Below are 9,292 nucleotides of genomic sequence, written 5' to 3'. Positions count from 1 at the left end.
ACTGAAGCACGAAAATGGCTGCAGGGCCGAGCCCCTGGGGACACAATGGATGTTGAGGGATGGGCCATGACACATGCCCCTGACACCAGACCAGATTGGGACTTTAACACCCAAGAAGGAAGAGAAGCGCTGTGTGAGTACTGGGAGGCCATCCTACAAGGGCTAACAGTGGGAGCCAAGAAGCCAACTAACATGTCTAAAATGACCACGGTGACCCAGAGGCCACACGGAACCCCCACTGACTTCTATGAGAGACTATGTGAAGCATTCCGAGTCTAACTCCTTTTGATCCTGAGGCCCAAGAAAACCAGCGGATGGTCAATGCTGCCTTCGTAGCCCAATCATACCCAGATATATGCTGGAAACTCCAAAAACTGGATGGATTCGCAGGGATGAATGCTACACAGCTGCTGGAAGTAGCAAAAAGTTTTAGTAAACCGAGAACGGGAAGCCCAACGAGAAGGAGACCGGCGAATGAAGCAGAAGGTCACACTCCTTGCCGCATCCCTGAGGAAAACAAGCTTCAGCCAGAATCCTGCACCACTTCGGAAGAGGGGACCGCAGCCATGGATGCCCCTGGGCCAAGACCAGTGCGCATACTGCCGGGAGACATGACACTGGAAGAACGAGTGCCCAGAGAGGATGGAAAGAGAGCACCCCCAAAAGGCCTACTTATCAGCTGGAGCCACCAGCCAGTAATCACATCGGACTGGCTGCGGTCGACTCAGAACAGGAGAGACCATGCTCCCTGCCCCTGGGCCCCCAGGAGCCCAAGGTCAAGATGTTTACAGGGGGCCAAGCAATGACTTTTATGGTAGACACAGGAGCAGAGTATTCTGTGGTGACCCAACCTGTAGCCCCCCTGACCAAGAAAAAGGCGACTGTTATAGGGGCTACTGGGAACTCAACTGCCCGCCACTTCTGCCAACCACGATCCTGTCAGGTAGGGGGCCATCTAGTGACACATGCCGTTATTCACTGTAAGGGACCATATTTAGTGGTATTAACTACCCTTACAACTGTTAAAGTTGCAGGAATCATCCCTTGGATCCACCACTGCAGGGTTAAGAGAGCGACTTCACCTCAGACAGAGGGTCCCTGGAAAACTGAGAGTTTCCCGGGAGACCCGCTCAAGATCAAGATCAAGAGGGACCAGAAAAGGATCAATGAGCCCTGCTCTAGCCACACCCAGAAGCTGGCTAGTCAACGCACGGCCGAAGCTTAAGGAAAGCTCAACGCAGCTGTTAAATGTATTTCTTTTGTGCTCCCTTGCCTCTTTCTTTGTTTGCTATACCAGTCTGCGTATTAGCAGTGGGGCTAGCTAGCGCCGCCCCACCTGACTGGAACATAGGCCATAGAATCCTGATAGCTATTTTATATCTTGTTATAATTAGTGCCATCACTGCAGCATCCTGTCTAAGATAATCATTAGGCTGATGTTACTGACACTAATGTCCTCACTCTCCTTAGCTGTACACTGCACCTGCACGGAACCGGGTGACAGGTGGTCCGTGTACCGGCCTGTATTTTCAGCTTACAGGTGAATTCAGCCACGATCTCCAATGAATAGCAGAAACCCTGGAAACTCTGCAAAATCAGATTGACTCTCTGGCTGTGGTGATCTTACAAAACAGGAGGGGTCTGGACCTACTCACGGCCAAAGAGGGGGGACCATGCCTCTTCCTAAATGAAGAATGCTGTTTTTATGCCAATCAATCAGGAATTGTCAGAGGGATGATTCAAGACTTACAAGACCGAGTGGAAAAGAGAAAACATATTTTAGATAAGAGCCCATGGACAGGTCCCTGTGGCTGGACCTCCTGGCTGGCACCGTTCATAGGTCCCTTACTCCTGACTTTTGCAGTTCTGCTATTTGGGCCCTGTGTCCTAAACTTCCTGACCCGCTTTGTCAGTGAGTGGATAGAGGCTATAAAACTTGAGATGTTAGCCTCCAATTATGAGCCCCTGCAACAGATAAGTGATGATGCTTACTCCAACTAGAGTTGTGAAAGCATCAAGAGAGGGGAATGTGAAGGAAAAATTGGGCTGGTCTAACAAGATAACTCACAAGTCTAGGAATGTGAAGGAGAGGCTGGGCTGGGCTAACAAGATAACTCACAAATCTAAGTATTGGAATACTGATCTGAGTTCTGCTAGACTAACTTGTAATTCTAGGTTAATTAGTGTTGGTTTGCTGTTCATGTTTTTTGCTAGCCAGCTGGGTTTTCAAAGATACATATCCAGCTTTGGAATGTTGGTTTGCTGCCTCCCCGCCTCCACTTTTGTGATGATAATGCTACTAAAGCTGTTCCATGCCTATTGGCCGAATACCCCAAGCTTGTACTTTACCCTATAAAACCTCATGCGCACGTCTTGGAGGTGCTCAGAGCTTCGGAGCAGAAGCCCCTCTGAGCCAGGTGGCATAATACATCTGAGTACTCCAACCCTCCAAGTGGTGCTTGTTTCTTGACTGGCCTGTCATTTCTGTAACAAAACCATTTCTAAAGACCAACCCCATTAAACAAAGCCTTGGCTAAATGGCTTCACCTTTTTCCTTCCAAGGAGAATCAGCATTAGGACAGACAATCCCTACAATACAGTGTCTCCAACACCCAAGGGCGTTTGCAGATGGGATGGGCAAGTGGCTGTGCAAATTGAGTCTCCATCTCTTTCTGTCAGATCTCTTTTGTCAGGGCTTCTGTGCTGTTCTGATTTTATTCTTGACCATGTGTATTGGAGTTCTGAATGGTCACCAGAGCCGACACTCTTAGTCCCAAGATAGTTTTGGGGAGAGACTGAAGCAGAACTGCCATAGATCCCTCCCATTGTTGGTTCTCACAGGCTGCCTCTTGCTTAGTCAGAAACGCCCCTCACAAATTACAGTTCCAAATTCTGTCACCACAAGATTTTCTTACATTATATTTCTAGTTTGATTTTTTTTTACTTCTACTATTAAAGTCATATACAATTTGAAATAATGCTTTTTTATTCATAATCCACAAGCTTATAATATGAAACAAGCAAAATAAAGTGAAAAACAGTTCAACTATAAATATTTCATTGTGAAGTTTCTATAAAATAACAGTGCTATTAATGGAAATGTTCCATATTCTATATGCATTTCTCTGCAGTCTTTTAAATATGTTTTGTGGAGGGAAAAGGAAGCCTAGATATCTTTCAGTCATGATGCTCTTTGTAGTGGCTCTAACTGGATAGTCATTTGCAAGTGCTCTATTTTGTAAGGCAAAGAAATGTAGCAAGAATCTTTAACATTTATTTAGACCTAGTTAAAAGGTGGCATGAAAATCTAGGCCTTTCATATCTTCTTGAGTGATTTCTTACTCAAACTGCGCTGGAGTTCTGAGAGCAGAATGTTATGCTTTCTTGGGTCCCCATTCAAGAGAGCCTTTAATTCACTGTGTTTCATAATAAATCTTAGGAGAGCCAGTTATGACAATATATGCAATTATGTGCCCTACTTGAACAGTGCATGGCTTTCAGCTCTGCAGTACTGTGTATTCTCCATCCATTGACTTCAGGCAACAAACATGTAAAACAGTAGGCTGATGGTATGTCCTCTGATTGATTTTTACCTATATTTAAGCTATTTTAAGCAGTTTTAGGTTGAAAATTGTTTCTTTTTGTTTGTGAGGATTATGAACAACTGAGGAACTTGGCTATTGTTACATGGGGCTCAGAGCTCGGGTTTTGTGTATGAATTATTTTGTAAGGGATTATGAGTTTGGCCAAGTTTGCATTTTTTTCTTTTGTGTTTGTTTTAAAATATGCACAGCCTGTGGTTATCTGAAAAGTTGATAAAAGTACTCATGAATTTTCCCTTGTGAAAAATAATGCTTTGAATTTAAACTTTAACTTGGAGAGAAATTCCACATCTTGGAACATGGCAGAAAGAGAAATAAGTAACATGATTCCATGGAAATCAGCTGAGGAATACATTCCATTTGATGATGATTGCTACTAATTGGGAGGATTGATTCTTGCTATCTGCAGCATCATAGTCACTGTACAGCAGGATGATACACTCCTGAGCTCCTAGTTCATGGGAAATACTGATATGAATCTTTGACCTGTTTATAGTAGCACTGGATATTTTTCTTATATCAACTCTGGCAAAGGTAGAAAAGGATAGGAATGAAAATGGTTTAGTGCATAGGTGCTTCAACTACCATTGTACTTTCGTGGTTCAGGTTATAACACATGTCCTTAGAACAAATCCTATTTCTCACATAATGTAATAACAACACTACTGTTACATAGTGGTTGGTACTATAAAATGTGCTGGGAGATGAATGCTGTTATTATGAAAATCCTATTAGCAAGTCTCTACGTACTATACATGCAGGGAAGATTTATTAACATACACTTTGCAGTCACTTTTCTGAAAATAGTTTTATCAGTTATGAAATACTATGCAGTAATGCCGTTAATAAATGTATCTGAAAAAAATGTATCCAATTGCAGTATGTAAAAGTTAAAAACTGAATAGCTTGAAATGGCCTCTGTGAATGGTGAGATTATTTCAAGTAGATGCACTGAGCAATGGATACACTTTGTTACCCCTTTTTTCATACAGCCACATGCCAAGTAATAGATCATTAAAGTGCACAGTCAATTAGGCTAATGAGAAAATGCTGGTTCTTTCACAAAAAGTTGTCAGTATGTGGCAGTGTGACTCTTTTATAAGGCATTTTTATTCCATATGGAACTAAAAACAGAGATCATTCACATTTGCTACCTAAATTACTGTAATTTTCCCCCCAAAAGGGCTCTGAGAGCCATTTAAAACTGTTCTTTAAATAACTGATAGGTACAAATGAAAAGCCAAGCTGAGAATTTCCGAAGTGATCAAAGTCGTTTTAATTTTCCATTGTTCATGGTTGAATAAAAATAATGTTACAAATGATACCATCAATACCCAGGGAATGCAGAGCCTCCATTTCAAAGTAAAGCACATTTAGCAAATCCATATTATGCCCTCACTTAGGCACCATCACCAGCTATGGCCCACTGGTGCACTATTTATTACAAGACTCTGAGGAATAATGTTACATTGAACATTTTAAATTTTTCCTACCTTTTTTCATCCTTTCAGCTCTCTTCTTATCCACATAAATCACCACTGTTATTCTGTTATTTCCAGTGATACTTTATATAAATACCCACATGCCTGTATATTACATATATACATATATAATAATATAATTTTAAATATACCTAAAATCAGATTGCTAGACAGTCTGCATATACATTAAGAGGCTATGGTTTCTGACTTCATTATAAATTATTTAAAAAAAAAAAACCCAAAAGAGTAGTATATTCTTGAGGGAAATTCTGAGAATTGAGTTATGGCTACTGTGGAATTCTAAGAAAAGGAAAAATGTTGAAATTCTTAGACAATTCTATCAGAAGATACAGAGACAGTATTCAGCTCTACAAAATCATTTTAATCATATTGAGCCTTAAACTTTTGATTCCATTTTAGGGTATATAAGGGGTAAAGACAAAGATATATTATTAGGAGTGGGATTTTATGAATGTGCCATGCACCATAATAGGGAATCATTGGTCAGCTAAAAAGACAGTTACTTTAAAAAAAAAAGTTACTAGTCATGATCTAACCTGTGGGAAAGTCAATTAAATAGCTTGAGTTACCATTTTATCAATAATGTGAATGGAAATAAGTTGTCAATATCTAATATTTCTTCAGATCTGAGTAGTGATGGAAAGTTTACCCTTTGATCCCACTTTGATCAGCAAGACATACTAAAATGGAAAACATCCAATCCTGGGAATCCTATTCCGTCCAGGATCTCTGAGACCTAATTGGTGTTGTTGATTGAAATAAATGCACAGCCTAAAAGTTGAGAGTTCTGTTTCATCTGGCAGAAGAACTCGAGCCAGGATGACAGCCCCTCAGATTGTTCTGAGGGGCTGCTCCGAAGAGGTAGGGTAGGAGCTAGGATATACAGGTGCTTTACAACAAAGGCCAGGTAGTGGGAATGATAAAAGATTGCTTATCTAAAGAAAGCCAGGCATCTCAATTTCAAGAATGGAGTGTTTTTCTATGTATGGGAGGAAGCAAACATTTGGGCTCATTGTATTCATTCCTCTGACAAGCCTCTAGCTATCTAGGGTGTTTTATTTTGTCCTTTCTTATTCTGAGTCCACTCAGAGGGCACCGTAGTGAGTGGCTGCAGAGGCTGGGCTGCAGGCCTGTTCTCAATGGGGGGTGGCGGCAGCTGCTGATGACCTGGTTTCAGCATTCTTTACTGATGTGGTTGCAGTATTTTCATTCACAGGAAGCTTGTAATTGTAGCAGTTTCTTATCTCCTTCAGATGTATGTAAATCCTTTTGAAGGTTAAATATGCCTTTTGTTGGCCTTTTGTCAGCTTTATGCCCCAGGATAGTTTTTCTCAAGAACCTGCCAGCCATCTCCTGGAAATGCTAGCATCAAGGGAGATAGGACTCCTGATCTCTCAGTTTTTGTGGGAGAGTAGGAGCCTAATTTCCTGGTGGCCACCTTGCTCTGAGATGCAAAACTATCTCTTGTTGTAATAATGAAAAGTTTGTTATTCTTTTAGATAAAACTAATTAGCTAACACAGATGGTTAGTACAGTTACCAGGTAAAACTAGTATGAATAATGTGTGACAAATGGTGTTGCCAATTCCTCTGACTTGAAAACTAGTTATTGTTTAAATTTTTTTATATAATGGGTTGTATCTGCTTGGCTATATAGAACAGTGACATTTTATTTTTGCCTTTGCAATCTCTTAGCTGATTGCCTGAGATGCTCACTGCATTCTGGTGTAAAGCTTACTCAGTAATAGAAGGGTTTGCTTTCTCTATAAACTTTGTAGGGAGAATTTCTGGGTTGTGAGAAGATTTTGTCCCCAACATTATTTAACCAGAATTCAGATTTTATTTTCTTGCTTTGGATTTTCTTCCCATCAACTCAATTCAACTTTAACTGCTGCTCTTGACAAGAATCAAATTCATTTACTAATTAGCAGTTCCTATTGATATAGTTGCAATTTAGCTTCATGACTTTTCATTATTCATTGAAGATAATTGTATACCTTATAAGCATGCCACTTGTTTCAGATAAAGCAATCAAGCAAGACATAAAGAGGAAAGCTGTCAGGGGAATTTTACTACTTTGTAAAGTAAGGAAGCAAATCCTTTAGATGAATTTCCATTTTTAAAAATTCATGAAGTAGTGTTTTAGGCAATAAAAATAGCTTTCTTTGGCAACATTTGTGGCTAAACCAATGTTAAGAAGAATTGTAAAACTAATAAAATACTAGTCAGAATTCTATCATTCCATTTGTGAAAGAAATTATATTTATCATGAAAAAGGATTTATTCATATATCCTAATAAAATAGCATTTTCTTTTTACAGAAAAAATGAGAAGACAGAGACTTTTGACTTTCCTCTGGAAATAGTCACATTAAAATAATAATTCATGGTGAGTCGATATATTTTGAAGTATCTTTCCTTGAAATACCCTTGAAGTTGTTCTTTAATCAATAGTTTCATTAGACATTTCTCCATGTGCCATCATCACATACACGTGTGAGTGAGAAAACCTGTTCTGTGAAGTGATACTTTAATAATTATTTTTAAATTGTGTCTGTATAGAAAGTTATATAGTTTCAATTTTGCAAGATTTTCTTAAAGACCAATTAAAATACAAAATTAAATTTGCCTTCTATAAATGGCAATATTTCCACCTTTTAAAAACATGGATGATTTTTCTTACTATACTAAATGTACTTAGAATAACAGCCATAAAACATCCATAGTGCTTTTCTAAGTTTTATTATTCTTGCTATGTTTTTGTTATACAATTGTATACAGAAACATAAATTAAAGCCCATTGACTCACCTTGAGTTCTTTAATAGTTTGGAAATCAATCTTAAAGCATAGATTTGATTTTTTAAGAAGAGGGGGGTTGAAAGAACAGCATATATAAACTGAGTTATTTTAATATCTGCACTTTAGGCTTTCTGAGCCTTCTAAATGATCAGGTACTGAAGGTTAGATCGGATGTCATTCAAAAGACAAGTTTCCTTGGGCTGGCAATAATATCAGAGACTGGCCTCAGACCTCAGAGCCATAAGTTATTATCAATCTGTCTTCAGAAGAGACGTCATTTTATAAAAAATCTCTAAGGTTAAAGGAAGACATTCAAGTTGCATTAAGTATCTTTTACCTCCCTTGTTTGAGAAGTATACAGCAAATTTTCTATTCTTATTTCTTCTGGAAAATTCCACTATGAAATGATTATGAAACTTACTACTTCTAGAAGATTGACACGTGAACACTGATTTGACTTATACCAAGTATACTTTTTCCATGCAATCAAAATTCATTTATGAAATTTGTGTTCTAAACATTGAACCAGGTGTTAAATTAAGTCTGTGTCAGGTTCTACTATTGAAAATAAGAACTTCTTCATTCATCAATATACTCTGATTATATACTCAGATTTTTGCTTTGATACCATGCTGAGTTATCAATTTGAAGGCTAACTGGAATTGTAGTCCTATAGAGTTGGAAGGATCCTAAGAAATTTAGCTGGTTTCTTCCTTCAGTTCTTCCTTCAGTCATAACTCCATTATCTCAGGTATATGAGAATAGTTCCAAGACTAATTTCAAGAATAACAATCCATCCTAGTGTGTAGCAACATTGAGCCTAAGGAAATTTTTCATATTGTTGAATTTGTTACACAAGAAACTGTTTTTCACTTATAATCTCTTACATGGAGTAGAATTTTTTGAAAGCTTTTTTGATATAGTCTGAGAGTTATTGGATTATAGCCCTCAACTTGGGACTTTCCTATTTGACTAAGCAAATTCTTTTATTTCCATGATTTTACTCATTGGAAGATAAATATGCTTAATTTATTTTTCAACACATATCTTAATTTTGAAATAATGTCTTGAATTCAAATCACCAGGTAGGTATATTACACTTCTAAGGAAGTCATATAATTTTTTTAAATTTACTTTTTTTTTTTGACTTAAAGAGTTCTTTTCTAAACGGAATAAACTTAGTGCTTGTTAATGTTTGTCTCCATGTTTAATTTTTTTTTAGTAAACTAAGTGTACTCTAGTGCTTAGATGTTTATCTTTAAATTCTGTAAATGTAGAGATTTTAGGGAGCAAAATATTTGTCACTTAGTAAAGGTTGGATCCACATATTTCACAACTAGTACTTTTAAATGCATAGTTGTTATGTAAGACCAGATATTTAATAATTATT

Source organism: Camelus dromedarius, chromosome 15, assembly GCF_036321535.1.
Source record: "Camelus dromedarius isolate mCamDro1 chromosome 15, mCamDro1.pat, whole genome shotgun sequence".
Taxonomy (NCBI): Eukaryota; Metazoa; Chordata; class Mammalia; order Artiodactyla; family Camelidae; genus Camelus; species Camelus dromedarius.
Note: the sequence above shows the minus strand (reverse complement) of the source record.